Source organism: Varroa jacobsoni, unplaced genomic scaffold (assembly GCF_002532875.2).
Source record: "Varroa jacobsoni isolate VJ856 unplaced genomic scaffold, vjacob_1.0 scaffold_1383, whole genome shotgun sequence".
Taxonomy (NCBI): Eukaryota; Metazoa; Arthropoda; class Arachnida; order Mesostigmata; family Varroidae; genus Varroa; species Varroa jacobsoni.
The window spans coordinates 152,439-167,294 of NW_019214285.1; the positions used below are offsets into that span (position 1 = coordinate 152,439).

Here is a 14,856-nt window from a genome sequence, read left to right on the forward strand (position 1 = left end):
GCAAGAAACTCGTTTCCTAAAGAACCTATTAAGATTACATTAAACCGCAAGTTTGTCAATTGTTTTCGGTTCTCTTTGATATAATTTTTTTTAACAACACATAAGAAGATGTCAACTTAGTCGATGTATCCTCTACATGCACATACTTACATCTGTGTTGTTTCGCCTCCGCAGAGCCAATTATGATCCGTTTTAGAAAAAATGCTCTGGATGGCCATATGATATCCGACTGCTTAAATTTTCGTAAGTGCCTTATCTATTATTTCGAACCAAGTCAGTTGTATGTTCTAAATAGATATGATATTTCCATACAAATGTTTATCAAGACTGAAAGACTGTACGTTAGCAGCTAAGCAGGGGCCATCTACACTCGTCTATCACGTAGATTTTCGCAAATGTTTAAAACTACAAAACCCTTTGGCTTACCACATCCTTAATACATATTACTAGCGGTATAACTCTATAAACGAAAAAGCATCTCGATGTCGGCTGATAACTTTTATCAAATGCTTAGTTTCTCTTTAAGTAGCAAGCTTTCATACTGATAGCTATGAAACCGGTATCGATACGATAATCCCGGGCACGATCAACTGCCACCGATCATTGTGTTAACTTTAGTGATAAGCGCCGTAAGCACTGGAAGGTCGTAAAATCGAAACAAAGTCTAACCAACTAAGTACAGATAGATACTGTGTAAACATGTGTCTGAGATCATCTGAAGAAGATATCAATTCCTCATACCCCTTCATTGCTAAACGTTCGCACTTCATTTTTAATCTTTCATCATTAGTAAATTTATTTGTGTACGGTTCAGCGGTTCGCAGCCGGCTTCGCTTCAGCTCAGTGAATCTACCACATGTGACTGGCAAGGTCATGCCGCCTTTGACGATAGGTTCTATGGAATCTGCTATCATTAGTTCGACTAAGCTCGGCTATTTTATTCTATAAAGATGCAGCTTGTGTTATATGTAAGCTATAACCTTAAGAGGACGTGCTTTAGCTTCACGGTATTTACAATATTATAATTAGTAGTTGATACACATCGATTTTTTTGATGTGATGAACAGATGAAATCCTGTTATACTGAGAATAGGCCTAACCTAATATTTAGCTTTGTCGAAAATTCGTTTAACCGAGACCGCTCACCACCGGAAGGGCAATTTTAGGAAGTTCAACAACCGTCAGGGCGTTGCCTGCTCAGCGGGAATCCTATAGTCAACAAGTTTTAAAGAAAACCGGAAATACATAATATTGCGAGGGGGACAGGTATATCAAAAGCGTCATCGAAGTCAGCGATACAAAACGTCATTCACAGAAATCAAGCAAGTGCAAGTCTAAAACAGTGAGAAACACTAAACGTAAAATTATCCAAGCACACGTTTCAATGAATAAAATTCGATACTTTAGAGGATTATTTTGATGGTATCATCATGGTCGTATTGGAGAAGTTGATGTACGAAAAACCTATGCCGATCCAGGATTACAGAGTATCCGTAACTAGAGATGGTAACGATCTGTTCACAGCGGGCTCTGCCACTGCTGCTTGTTGTTGATAGGTTCATTCGTTCGAAACTCTTAAAGCCTCTGGCAATGATTGTGGCACTAATCAGAGAGCCCGTCGTATCACTAGTCAAGGATGGTAAGCAGCTGGCTAGGATGTTGCAAACACACATCAAGATAGAAGCCGCGGATTGTACTACTGTAGACGAAAATGTGGTACAGTATCATGACAAATTTTCCGCACTGCTCAATATAACCAGGCAGCGATTGCTTAAACACCCACAATCAAAGATTGGCGTGTTTTGTCGCTAAAAAAACACTTGTGGAGTACTCAGTAAACCTTTGACCAATCAGAATAATAAATATCTGAGTATTGATGGCAACAAGCAAGCACTGACATAGTTTTTGGTGTAGTTACATTCTCTTTAATCGTATATGCGTATACGAGTATACTATTGCTAGGAAAAGTTGCCCAAAATCAACTATCTAAGCTTTAAGATAAACGCCAATTTTTGCTTTTGTTTTCTCGCGACTGATCAGTCGCGCGTATTAGTGCAATAGCATTTAAATTATCCATCAGTTACTATCATATGTGCGATCTATGAAGTGGTGGACGATCTTCGTAGTGAGAAAAACAACCTAAAATATTTCTATTTCACCGAGCACCGAGATTCGTTCACACAAATACACGTTGGCTGTAAAATTATTAGAACGCAGGGGAAACCGTTGTACGACTTCCAAAATGGAAATCGTACCGCGTGTGGTACTATCTCTCTTGTTGGACCAATACGATCCTTGCAGTCAACTATGGTCTTCCGCAGACAATTGATATACACATCAATCGCGTCGGCTGTACCAACCGACTTGGATATGTTGGCGATCGTATTCTTCGATCCGACCCGCGATGCCGGTTTCGCCGAGATCCTTAAAAACTGTCTTCTCGACTTTGGTTCAGAAGTACCATACTCTTTAATCAGCAGTCTTCTAGCTGAGTTTATTAAGCGTGATAATAGTTGCATAATGAGCAGATAGCTAGTTTGTCATATTTAGGTGGGCCTTAAATCTTACAGAGATTAAACGCCAACGTAAGTAAAAAATGGCATTTTGATACTATGTTAAGATTCAACTGTAGCTAGGCTACGAGCGGGTCAGATTTGGCGGGCGGCATCGTGTTGGAAGATAATCAAATATTGATTTTAGAATAGTTACGAACGCGTGGAAGTGTTCGAATAAATTGTGCATTGTAGTACCACGAAATAATAACTGTTGGTGATTGTTCTTGGTAAATTTTATTTTTTAGAAAGAAGGTTTTGTCTGGCTTGACTTCAGGTAGATAGACACATATTTATGTACAGTAGCTTCGGTTGATACAATAGGGACATCATTGTGGTAGGAGAAAAGGTGGTAAGGTTGCTTGTGAAAATAGCTAGAATCTAGTACTGCTAGTAAGTTCATGTGTAAGCCGGATAGTTAGAAAGTTGCTGTGCAGTTGTTAATATAATTGCATCGACAAATAATGCAAGAACAGTCCCGATGTAGGGTTTAGAATCAACGAAGATTCCAAGAGGAAGATGTTCATGTGAACATCTGACAATAACTTCCACAGAACCGTTTACAGTTTAAAATATTCGGATGGTTACAATACTCGAAATAGTGAAAATTTTTTCGTTATATCGCGTAAATTAGTGCATTACAAAAACTGCAAATTAATGTAAGTTAAGGAAAAAAAAAACTAGCAGCTTGAAATTGCAAGTTGTACCACAAAAAAACGAATCAGCAACTTCAAAAGGACAATCCTTGATTTTAATGAACTGCACCGTAGAACTGTTGTATATGTATAGCTATGCATAGTGCCTACACAATTTCATTGTTGAAAGCAGGACCTATTTGCAAAACTAAGAAATAACGAGTAGACTTGGAGAGTCGAGGACACTCTATAATGAAATTTGTTAATATTTGCCCGGGAATGACTTTTTTCAAATTAGGATCCGCCAATGAAAGGTGTTATGTCCCATTAAGTACCAATTTTTCTTCATATTTGCCAACATTTAGCAGAACTAGGTAAAAAAACATACAATTAGTAGGTATTGTTGACGGTCTTTCTTACGAGCTTCGATTTGATCTTCTCCTTTTTCCATCAAGCTTTACTTTTCTGCTCTCCTCATCATCCCTAACACTAGGCACGTTCCTTTTTCCCGGTGTTCTATCAGCACCTTTATCATATCTAGCGCCGATCCTAGCGAGAGTCATCGACGTATTGAGCTTGATCCGCGCATCATGGGGAGTGGGACTGCGAAGGAACCTCTTATATCACATTATGTACTGAAATAAACACAAATATAGTAGGTGAACTTTACTTATCTTCGTATCTTGTTGCTAGTCCTAATAGGTTAGGTTATTTAGAGAAGTCTTCTACAGCTGCATAATGGCTCACCTAACTCTGAACAAACTTTGACGAACTTTTTGTCATGGCAAACATGCACATATCAAATACCATGAACCATCATGCCTAAAGGCAGCATGTTGATTCTGCAATTTGCCGGAAATCAGCTGCTGTCCAATGTCGGACGCTCGAAAAATCCTCGCGGAGACCATAAACTTATTCGGTTAAATCAAATAGACAGTCTATTTATTAAAAACTAATAATTTAGTCTGTCGTTTGCTCATCAGTGAACTCGCTTACAAACGAAACAACGATTCGTCCTCAATTATTTTTCAACAGAAATTTCTTTTTACCGGTGCAGAAATCAATCGCTGAGGTTTTTGAATCCGCGAAATGTGCCTATTCTACGTAATAGTGATGTGCCGGCCAATTTTCATAATCCGAGTGCAGAGTTCATTAAAAACAGTGTCATTTCATTAAAAGGTATTATTTGCACAGTCTATAAGCTGTTGCTAAAGTGAGGTAGTGTTTAAACGAAGGCCTTGTATCTAGCGGCAGGATGGTGCACCGGTCAGAGCGCGATCGAAAAATACGTTTTTCGAGTATATGGCCGCCTACAACTTTGGAATCCAATGATTACTATGGATAGGGAATTATCGAACGGATCTGACATGACGACATTAATTTGCCCACTCGCGCTATTGAACAGCTGTTAGTACATTGGCAAAAGAGAACGATTCTATATTGTAAGCGAATTATCCGTGAATGGTGCCGGCATTGAATAAAACAATCTGTTTTTGTCCAGGTGGAATCTTAGTAAAACAAGGATCCATAACTGAGTAAGCCGCCGCGTAATTTCTTGACGTAAACGAACTGAGCGTATATTGCTAACGAAAACACAGAATAAACTTTTCAGCCTCACGGAAGTTAAAGATACTATTCATACGACTGCGAATCCGAGCAACGTGGCACGCACATCTGCGTGAGCCAATAAGGCAGTCACCAGTTGCCAGCCAGAGCAGCAGCGGTTATTTTTAACGTAAAGAGAGTTAATCCAATCGGACCTGGTTCATCGCCTTTTCTACAGCAGCCTCCTTGACCAGGCAGGGCCCAAATGCTTTAGGATTATACCAGGAATCTGTCAAGCACGAAAACGCACCAGAGAGTATAAGTATGTAAAGTTGGTGTTTGATATGTGGAATATTCCGCTTATTGAAATTGTACAACCTTCGTTTAACAAACAGTTGTTAAAAAGCGCAAATGATCTGATCGAATAAAAGGAAAACGTACTTAATTTCGAACTGCTTCATATACAGTATAGATTTCTTAAAGTATAGAGTACGTATAGATTTCTTAAAGTGCAGATCGTAGAAAGAATGCTCGCGGGTCTTTCCCTCGAAACACAAACCCAGGCCATAGTTAGGTGCGCAACTAAAAAAAAATGCGGGAACAATCCGCCTTCATTGGTGCCTTGAAGGTACGAATTAACTTTCACAGCGCACGAACGTTGGGTATGTTTAAGCATTCTTCAGCAATTATCAAAGCGTTTGTTGACGTATCCTATTTGCGTTTTTGCATACAGAATATAATCCGAGTAGGGGGGCAAGCCGTTACTATTATTATATCTGCAACAATATTCACATCTATAGGTAATGCAGAATTTCGCCCAACAAATACAGAAAGTCGCTTCGAATTTACTGGGTCAAATTCCCTTTCGAAATATATATATAAAACAATAGCACCCATTCCTATTAAGTAAATATGTACTATTCTCGGAGAAGCCTAACGCTGAAAACAGGATGTCATTTCTTGATATATGTATCTATATATTATTTAGTAGTTTTATATTGTGGTTGAAGAAACAAGAACCGCAAACTGCAGTTAAACTGAAGACAAAAAGCTTTGATCGGAACCTTCACTTCAATGTAAATGCTACATCAACCTTTTAGTATTTCCACTAAATGAACGCTTTCACGTGATAGCCCGATTTTGGTACCGTGTGTAGATCTTACTGAAATCTATCATACATCAAATATAAACAAGCATTCATTACTAGTGACATGTTGGTCTACTTACCGCGTATTCTCTATTTACTGTTCGAAATTATTTCCATGCACTATGGTTCGCTGTTCAAGCGATCGAGGCCTACTTAGTATCTATGCCGTGATCCGGCCTTCTGCCTATCAGGTAAAAACTTTACGGTGCTGGAAACATGTCGTCATTAGACTTATGCACCTCGGTGATTGACCGTTTGAAACTTACTGATATGCGCTTGACCCCCATTGAAGTTAGCTATATCGTTTTCATTTACCTCAAAACTTCCGGTGCTAGAATAATAATCGACCTTATAATCGGGACTGGTCCTGAACGGGTACGCGGTCGCCAGAGCGCTGCGCGCTTACCCCGTTAAACCACTAGGGCCCACTAAAAGAAGGTGAACATCTGTACGCATTTATATCTGTGTTTGTGAGTTAGAGAACTAACGGAAGTACCACATATCCTCTCATAATGAGGAAATTCAGCCGAATACTAATTTCCACTGTCAATGAGTCGTCTTCTAACGGGAGCCTGTCGAAGGCTATTCTATTTTTGCCACCGACGAGTCGCCACCGCGAGTGACGCCCCCAAGGTTGAACTAACCGTGCGGGAAGCCAAGTAGCAGTTACGCAGCCAAAAGGCTGATGTTGAGCAAGCATATATATATATATATATAGGCAGATGGATGCCTCTGCTTCTCGGTCCCATAGCGGTACGGTAGATGCAGGGACTAACCGCTTTGCGGACAAACTAGTCTCCATGGGTTATCCATCAAAGTGCTATGAGCTCCCAGAAGAGCTATCTCGGTCCGTGAATTCAAAGTAGAGAGCGACCAGAAAGGCCTCCCTCCGCCTTCTACGCACTCGCTACCTCCTGCCTATCCCCATTGACCCTTTGCCACTAAGTGAACCCACTGCCCTAGCATTCCCAGAGCCTAGAGGCTCGAAAGGAGACCGCGTCGCGCACGAGAAGTGAGTGCATCGCCGTGGCGGATCCGCCTAATCTCTGACTCAAACAAATTCGCTCGTTTATGCAAACTCGAGTGCGCGAAAATACGCCTTCCATCCTCTAGTCTTCGGCGCGTCGTCGTCTTCTTCGTCGTGGTCGTCATCGTCGTCGACGATTGGTAGCTGCTACCAGCTAACCTGTGGGATCTGCGAGACTAAGCTGTTCCACAACTCAGTGACTTCAGAAAGTAAGCATGTAGCATACTAGGCAATAAAGAAAGCAAGCTAAGACAACTATCTCTCTCGATCTACTTCTCCATTCGGTACTGAGAACGAAATCGGCCAAACAGTTGCTATCGATCGCTATTCACTCAAACTACAAATGCAATATCGAATTGACTTCATTCAGTCAGAAAAAAAAATATAATTATTAGTCCTCAAAAAAACATCTACGCCATAACACCTGTTGTCTTTACATTGAAATAGGTGCACTGTCAGGTACTACAGTTACGTAAGCGAGATTTGTAGTTCATCTTTATTGGTAGTAAAAAAACGAAAAAGAGAAATTTATTTCCTCGGTGATTAGTGAGTAAGTGTGGACTTAAGCGGGAGACGGTGATCATCATACATAATACCAAGCTTCAAGATCATTCAGTTGCCAGTGGAAGCAAAGAGGAAGGACCACAGTGACGACTGAGCGCGAGTAGCGGCCATTTTTGGTAGTGGTAAAAAGGGCGGCTGACAGCGCCTAAGTACAGTGACGTTCTGCACGTTGGGGCAAAGGTGAAGGCGAGGTGAGTGAGTTCTTCATCTTCAAGGGGCTTTCAGAAGTATGAACAGCTTTGGCCGTTGCGTGGTCTGTGCGCTCAAAGACACCGGAGAACAGCTTATGAGTGCCACGGCCGACCATTCGTTATCATCTTTTGATCCACGGAGGCCAGGAAGCCCGTCGTATTCGCGCATGGATATCGATCCGCGCCAGAGGAGGCTGTTAGATCCAGAAGAGATACCGTTTCTTCCTCGCGCTCGATCATGGCGGAAGGTTTGTATCTTCATCGGAGACCATCGGTTACATAGCTTTTTCAATCTATAGACGCTTATAGTCGCAGAAAGGTCAACTGAACGCTCCTCGAAAGCCTTTGCTTTTTGTAATGCTCCGCCCTTAAATTTAAGTAGTGAAAGATGCTTAATTGTTGAAAAAGAAGAAAAAAACAAAAAAATATATATCTACTTAGAGATATATTTAGCTTAATTGCGATGAGCCATTATATATTGCCATGAAGCTAGAGCTTCATCACAGATATCGGTGCGAAATCAAGAAAGCTTAATCCTGTACATACAGTGATTCAGTCAACATATTCTGTTTAAATCGAACACACTGTAGATCTTTTTTTTTTGTGAAAATGCTTACATGTATAAACAAACTTTTGTTAATCTCTAACCGCCTATGCTGAGGATGGTGTCATTAACTAGATGGCTCGAAAGTAGCGTTACTAGTTTTTCGATCTCACTCGTAAACAGCTTTCATTCTGTATGGCAGAATGATGATTTTTAACAGCGCAATACGTACATGTGAATGTAACGATGTTAAGTGACAACGTATACAGTACAATGGGATCCCCAGCCATTGGCTATTCAGACGTTAAGGGATTTTGTACGAAGAGTTACCACAATTCCATTCTGTATTTACCGCTTCATAGTCAACAAGCGGCTGTAGCCCCAATTTCTCAAACATGAAACTTGACGCACGTCTACGAAGTCTAATACTTGGATAAAGTTGTTAAATTTTCCAGGAATTTTTTTTTGTTGTTAAAATTAATATTACATATAAATTAACGGTGCATCTAGTTGTATAGAGCTATGGAGTCGTTGCGCATAGTGCTATCTTTCTTTGACAACCGCCAAAAAGTTATCAATGAACCTATTTAGTGCTGTTGTTTACTTGGCAAGTAGAAATGCCGGTACGACTATCTGGCATTTGATGGCTATTTAAAATACAAAGGCGCTCGATCGGACATCCCACGAGTTGTCCGTTATTTGTATAGTGAAAAAGAGCAGAGACGCGAAGGCCCGTCATTGCTGGAAGGCTTCATTTTATTTGCTAGCGCCTAATTTACCATCGATATCTAACTTTGACTTTGCAGTTCTATCTAGTATATTTTTGCGTCATTAATAATAAATGAGCACCCTTGGAAAGCGGCATATGCATTTCATAGAAACAGTTCGTCCATAAAAAACAAAACACGTATATATATATATATAGAAACTTTTTGCGAACAAAATAGCAAACAAAAATAGCTTTACAGTGGTAAAAGACGTGATCCTAGAAATTGGGAAAAAACAGGCTTCCTGTAAGAAAAGATCGTAGGTTCCCAGTTGATACGAATGCTGCTTCAGCGGTAAACATAATGTCTTACCGACCGTATAGTGCAATCGCTGTTCCCTACTTGCCCCACCCTATATAAATGAAATATATGACATCTTTATTTTTTTACTTATGTATTATAAACAGCAGAATGAATATTGGCACTTGCTTGTCTCGTAATGACCTTCATCGGTGGTGGCATTGAGTGAAATAATATATTCGAATACATTTTCCCTGGACAGCATACACTTATGAATATATAGTCTGGTATTCAAGCAGTCGTATAACACACCTCATCGCGTAAAAAGCGTCACATATAATAGTGGCTGTGAAAAAGATACACACACACAACCAGAGAGGGAGACAGAAAGAGAGAGAGAGATAGGCGGAAGGGGCAATCGACAAGCGAATGTTGCACCCGAAAACCCAAATCCGAATGGCGAAATACATTGGTTTGACTCACCCGCACGTGTCATGACGACCGTTCGCTACTTGCTGACAGTGTTTCCCTCGGTCAGCGGCGGGTCTGAATTTGCAAGCTTCAGTTCACCCCCGGTGTTGCTATTATGAAAGCCCTTGCATCGGGACGAGGCCATCAGCGCCGTAACTCCATTAAGTTACACCTTGCACATCAGCAGAAGCTATGCACCTTGAAGAGGGTCGCTCTTTTGTTCTGGTATTCCGTGTTCTCGTGTACATTTTCTCCAACACGTTTACTTGTTTACTCGTCGTACTCCTGCAGGTTAAGGCATTATTTCCTGTTTTTACAGGCAATATGTTCCGTTAGGCATATCCCTGAAACAAAAGTAAATGTAAATAATTGCTTACTATGGATAGACGGATCCAGCGAGGTACCGCCAGAGCAAAATTGCCTGCCATTGCGAATACTACGTACTGTTACTCTTAAAATGAACACCACGACAAGGACTGCTACCAGCCATTGTTTTTATGTATGGACAATCTAGTTCTGACAAATAGGCAGCATTGCTCACTCCAGCTTGGCAAAATAATCAGTGGATGCTGGATGCGCATTTTCCTTAATTGGCTTTAGAACGCTGGGCAATCGAATCGCTTGAAGAAGTTAGTGCGGGAAATGGAAGTTAAGTTTCATTAGAACTTGATCGAGTTATGCGTCTTATCATATATAATAAACAGTTAATAGTTAAAGAACGGTTTATGTGAACGCAATATAATAGTATTATGAAAGGCCCATAATACTATTATATCACGCTAGAATAGTTGAGGATTTGGCTTGTCGAAGTCAAAACAATTTTTGCACTAACCCGACGTCTCAAAAATGTTCTGGTTTTCCTAAGGCTAAAAAGACTCATTGATGCGTATCAACGTTAAGCTATATTGTAGCTATGAACTGATACAAGGGCTAAAGTGATTCTCCGGACGTGTTTTTCATTTTTTTTTTTTAACACACGTACAATGAAATAAAGAGCTTCTTTTAAACGCTAAATGCTTAAATGTGCTGGTATCGTGATTTCCAGTTAGCTTAGTCATTAACATTGCTCATGGCTGGCGTTCTTAACTATTCGCTTCGAATAGGGTCGCTCATTCTTCAAAGAGTCAACTTACTCGACATCCTTAACTAGTTAGGCTTATAAGGGGCAAATAAATCTTTCCCATGCGTAAGGAAACCTCTAAGCATCAACAGCTCGTTTAAGATAAGGATTCTTTTGAATACTTTAGGGGTAGGAATTATTAGGATATTTACACCAGCCGAATATAGCCTTGCGGTAAACTGACAGCATTAATAATAGGATAACATAACAACGGGAAAACAAGCCAACCTAACATTCATTTTAACTCTGCGCTCTCGATCGAAAAGAACCGAATGCCCATGCAGACAGGAAGTTCCATTGTTAGCCAGTGAAGCCTTTAGAGTGCCCACACGGTAAACGCCTTTTGATTAGCATTTCTTATGCATAAGGAGTTGGAGCGCTTTGGCCAAATGGAGTTGCCGGTTACCGCTATGAAGAGGGTAAAGTAAAATTACATACATCATTAGCACAAAGATACAATGTGAGACTGCCATCATTACGAGCCGTGAATGACTTCTGGTTTGGCGAGTAAAACTGATACCGACATACAGAAGGGTAACCCATATCCATAAAGTCTGTGCGCTATTCTCTGCTGTGAATCATTTTGTACGTTGAATAGATATCACCATAAGTAGCGTGTGAAGCATTACTGCTATCACTCAAGAGGATTCTGAACTTTACTATCGGTAATAGCTTTTCCGTAGATGTGCGTAAGCATTGCACGCCTTGCGGGTTACGCGGCCCCTCAGCTGCAAGTATCTGGATATATATTCATTGTGCGCTAGGCTCAATCCCCGGTATAGACCGACCTTCTTTCGCGGTGGCTGGAAGCCTGCGTAACTTCGATACCAGACGTAAAACTCGAAAAGAGAAGCTTGTAACCCTTATCTATCTGACAGCCGATTGTTGTGTTGTGTGCTGTTATCCCTGATGCCATTACCTATCCGTGTATGTGCACGCGCAGGAGCTTTATAGGTGTTAATTTTCTTTCCTTTTTGTTGTGGAAGTCAAAATAGGATAATTGAGGATATACCAAACCATGTAGTGAGCCGCTCAAAGCTGCCATTCTACATGTGCAGGGAAGGTGCAGTTAACACTGTAATATCATGCATGTATGTATAGAGAACCGTTTACTCTGTACGATATATCAGAAGCAGCCTGCAAACGGGGATGACAATGAATAACCATAATAATATGGAAATGGTAATTATTGTAGATTAGATAAAAAAAAAAAAAAGTAATTCTTTGTATACTGAAAATTTATTTGGTTCGCACCTTCAGTCTGCTCACAGTTTCCGTTAAGCTTGTGGGTGCTTTGAAAACGGGCGACCGAAAGAATTAAAATCACAGAAATGTAACTAGGAGAAAGGAGTATTTAGATCAACTGAGCAACGACTAGTGGTGCCATAAAGCTTATTAGCTTTGTCTTTTTTAGCATAACCGGTGCTGCTGTGTAGCGTAAGCTTTTCGAACTAGTCACCGTGACGACTGTTCTTTTCTAAAGAATCCAAATAGTTCAGAAAAAGCCGCCTACTTGCGCAGCGATATAAACTCACATTTTAGTAAGAGATGTTCAAAAAGGTTTCTACTTTTTAAACTTCATTTTTTCTGAATTAAATATCTGGACTATGTTTTCAATTTGGCTAAGCTTCCCAAAGTCTATGATCCCTTAGAATAATTCGTGCGCTGAACGCTATCATTTTTCTATCACAAACGTTCTCCTAACGGAAATTTCGTTTATGTTTACCTCAGCGTGACAAACGCAGCCGCCTGTTTTTGACGAGAACTCATTTCATCAATTGAAGTCTGGTACTTGCATTAATGGCTTGTAAACTTTGGCAGTCCAAACAATGCTTGTTGGGGGGTAAATGACGAGAAGCAGCGTGCCTGTCAAATCTTCTAGGACTGACAGAAACCACGGTTTGACTTGTCTTTCTTTCAGTGTAACCGTTATTCTCGTCCTGCTAACACATATTAGACTGTGACATTGAGGACAGTTTTTCTTTATATCGCTCTGCCTGTTTTTCAGACCAATTTTACAGTCCTATATAGATCGAAACTAATGGTCTCCGCTGCTTTATTTCGAGTTAACTTCAAGGCGCACGTCATTTGAAGAAATCGGATCCGGGATAACTGATTTAAAAGTTACGGCGTTCATTTTCAACATTCGTTCGCCAAGAGACTAGTTTTTTTAAGTACATTATCATCCGGATGATATATCCGTACGCCTCTTTCCTATTTAAGAAACATTAGCTTTCCCCTCTCACGTATAAGCATATACTATTAACGTTCTAATTTAAATTTGCGAGTTCGAACACGTAAGCAAGACATGCGAAACAAATTACTGATAAAAGATGACAATAGAAGCACAAAACGAAATACTTATTTTTTGTGACTCTTAATAAAAGTTCTACTGCGTATCTCTATGCCTCCAGGGAGTTCTAACCATTCTGTCCTTTTCATGCACCATGCTTTGTTTTTGTTTGAAATCTCTATTCGTTGTGTCGTGTACGGTTCGCCGTGTCTAAGCGCTATAAAGAATACGTTGTCTAGGCATGCCTTCCTTTCAGTTGTCAAGTATTCGCGTAATGTCATTGACCGTAACCGTATGTTGTCGTATCGCCGGTTGGTTATGAAGCAAAGCGCATTGCGTGTCAAGTTTACTAAACGGAATAGAGTTTTTTTACTAACTGATTTATAAAGCCAATCCAATAAACATTTGAGTAGAGGAGTATATAAACGCTTCATGTATAAGTTCTTGAGGAAATTCTAGACGAGTGCACCCAAACCTTGTAAGGCCGCTGCTAAAAGTCTTACTGTCCTCATAGTTGGGAGCCATTGTAAACTCAAACTCCTTTAACACTCCCTGCCACCATCTTGCGAAACAGTGCAAGCCCAGTGCAGGCTGTACATAAGGCTATACGAGCTGTTTCAGTACTAAAATAAATAATTGAATTCAAGAAGGTTGTTCGATTGCAGTTCCAGTCCACAGAACACAATTAAGACGAGTGGAAGTTAAAGCCGTTACTCAAAGCCCGATTATAAGGGCAAAAATGTTAGCCAGATACAGAGCTTGGTCGATTTTGGGCCTTGGACACCGAGGCGTCGCCAAAGCTGGTGGTTAGACTTTATTTTTGTGAATTCATAACAAATACCTGGCTACAGTGTCGTGTACAACCATATCATATTTGCGGCTTAGCCAAGTCAATCTGGATACACGGCACACACCGAAAACGATGATTTGAAAGACCGATACTTCTTGGTGGCGCATATCGTCAAAGATTTGTTATTGAAAACTGCCGTATGGGAGAATGCGCCAAAAACAATTGCTATATATATATATATATCTATATAGCAGTGACAAAAGACGACACTACTCCACTAGTTGAAGCAACGGGGTGGACCGGGAAGGTCTTGAATGAGTCAAACTTGTCATCTCACAGTTATCAAAATATTTGAGCCAAAAAAGGTTATACACTTTGGGGGTGAAAATATCGAATGGTAACTGACCTTTTTTATAACGAATAAACATTAATTCCATTAATTTTGCGGAGCTGCCAGCAGTCTGTGAAACTGTCAGGTTTCGTCATTATAGTCTCTGTCATAGCACGTACCTAGGACTGAACCCAACAAAATATCTATTTTATATATGCTGTGTACTTCTGGTCTCTGATTGAAAATCCATATTAACACTGAACCTACCATTATCGGTCGGTTCCATCGTTTTCAAATTTTTGCAACGTTCACGTATCCTTCTACTTTATGACAGTTTAAATCTATAAATTAAAATTAACTAAAATGGTTTTGTCATTTTAGAATACTAATAATCCACTAATGCGTTCCGCAACAAATTGACTACAATCTAGGTTTAATTATTAAAATCCTTGAACAAATTTCTTTCAAGGATCAGCCATTTTAACTGGGTATTTTAGGAACAGGAATGTAGGAAGTGTTTGAAGGTTTAGTTTCAAATTAGCTTTTTTACATTTCACTAAAACTGATTTTTTATCAATTGTGAGTGATCTTAAAACACAATTATCCAAGAAGAATCAACAAGCTGTTTGCAAATCATTT

The 14,856-nt window shown here is 40.0% G+C and overlaps 1 long non-coding RNA gene across 1 annotated transcript; it reads right to left on the reverse strand.

Moving 5' to 3' along the window:
* Nucleotides 1-3,281: 3,281 nt before the first annotated feature.
* Nucleotides 3,282-14,841, reverse strand: LOC111269380 (uncharacterized). Its single transcript, XR_002685741.2, has 3 exons — nt 14,485-14,841; nt 9,696-10,027; nt 3,282-3,822 (listed from the first exon to the last, which is right to left on the reverse strand). It is a non-coding gene; the product is annotated as an uncharacterized LOC111269380 (long non-coding RNA).
* Between the last annotated feature and the right edge of the window lie 15 nt (nt 14,842-14,856).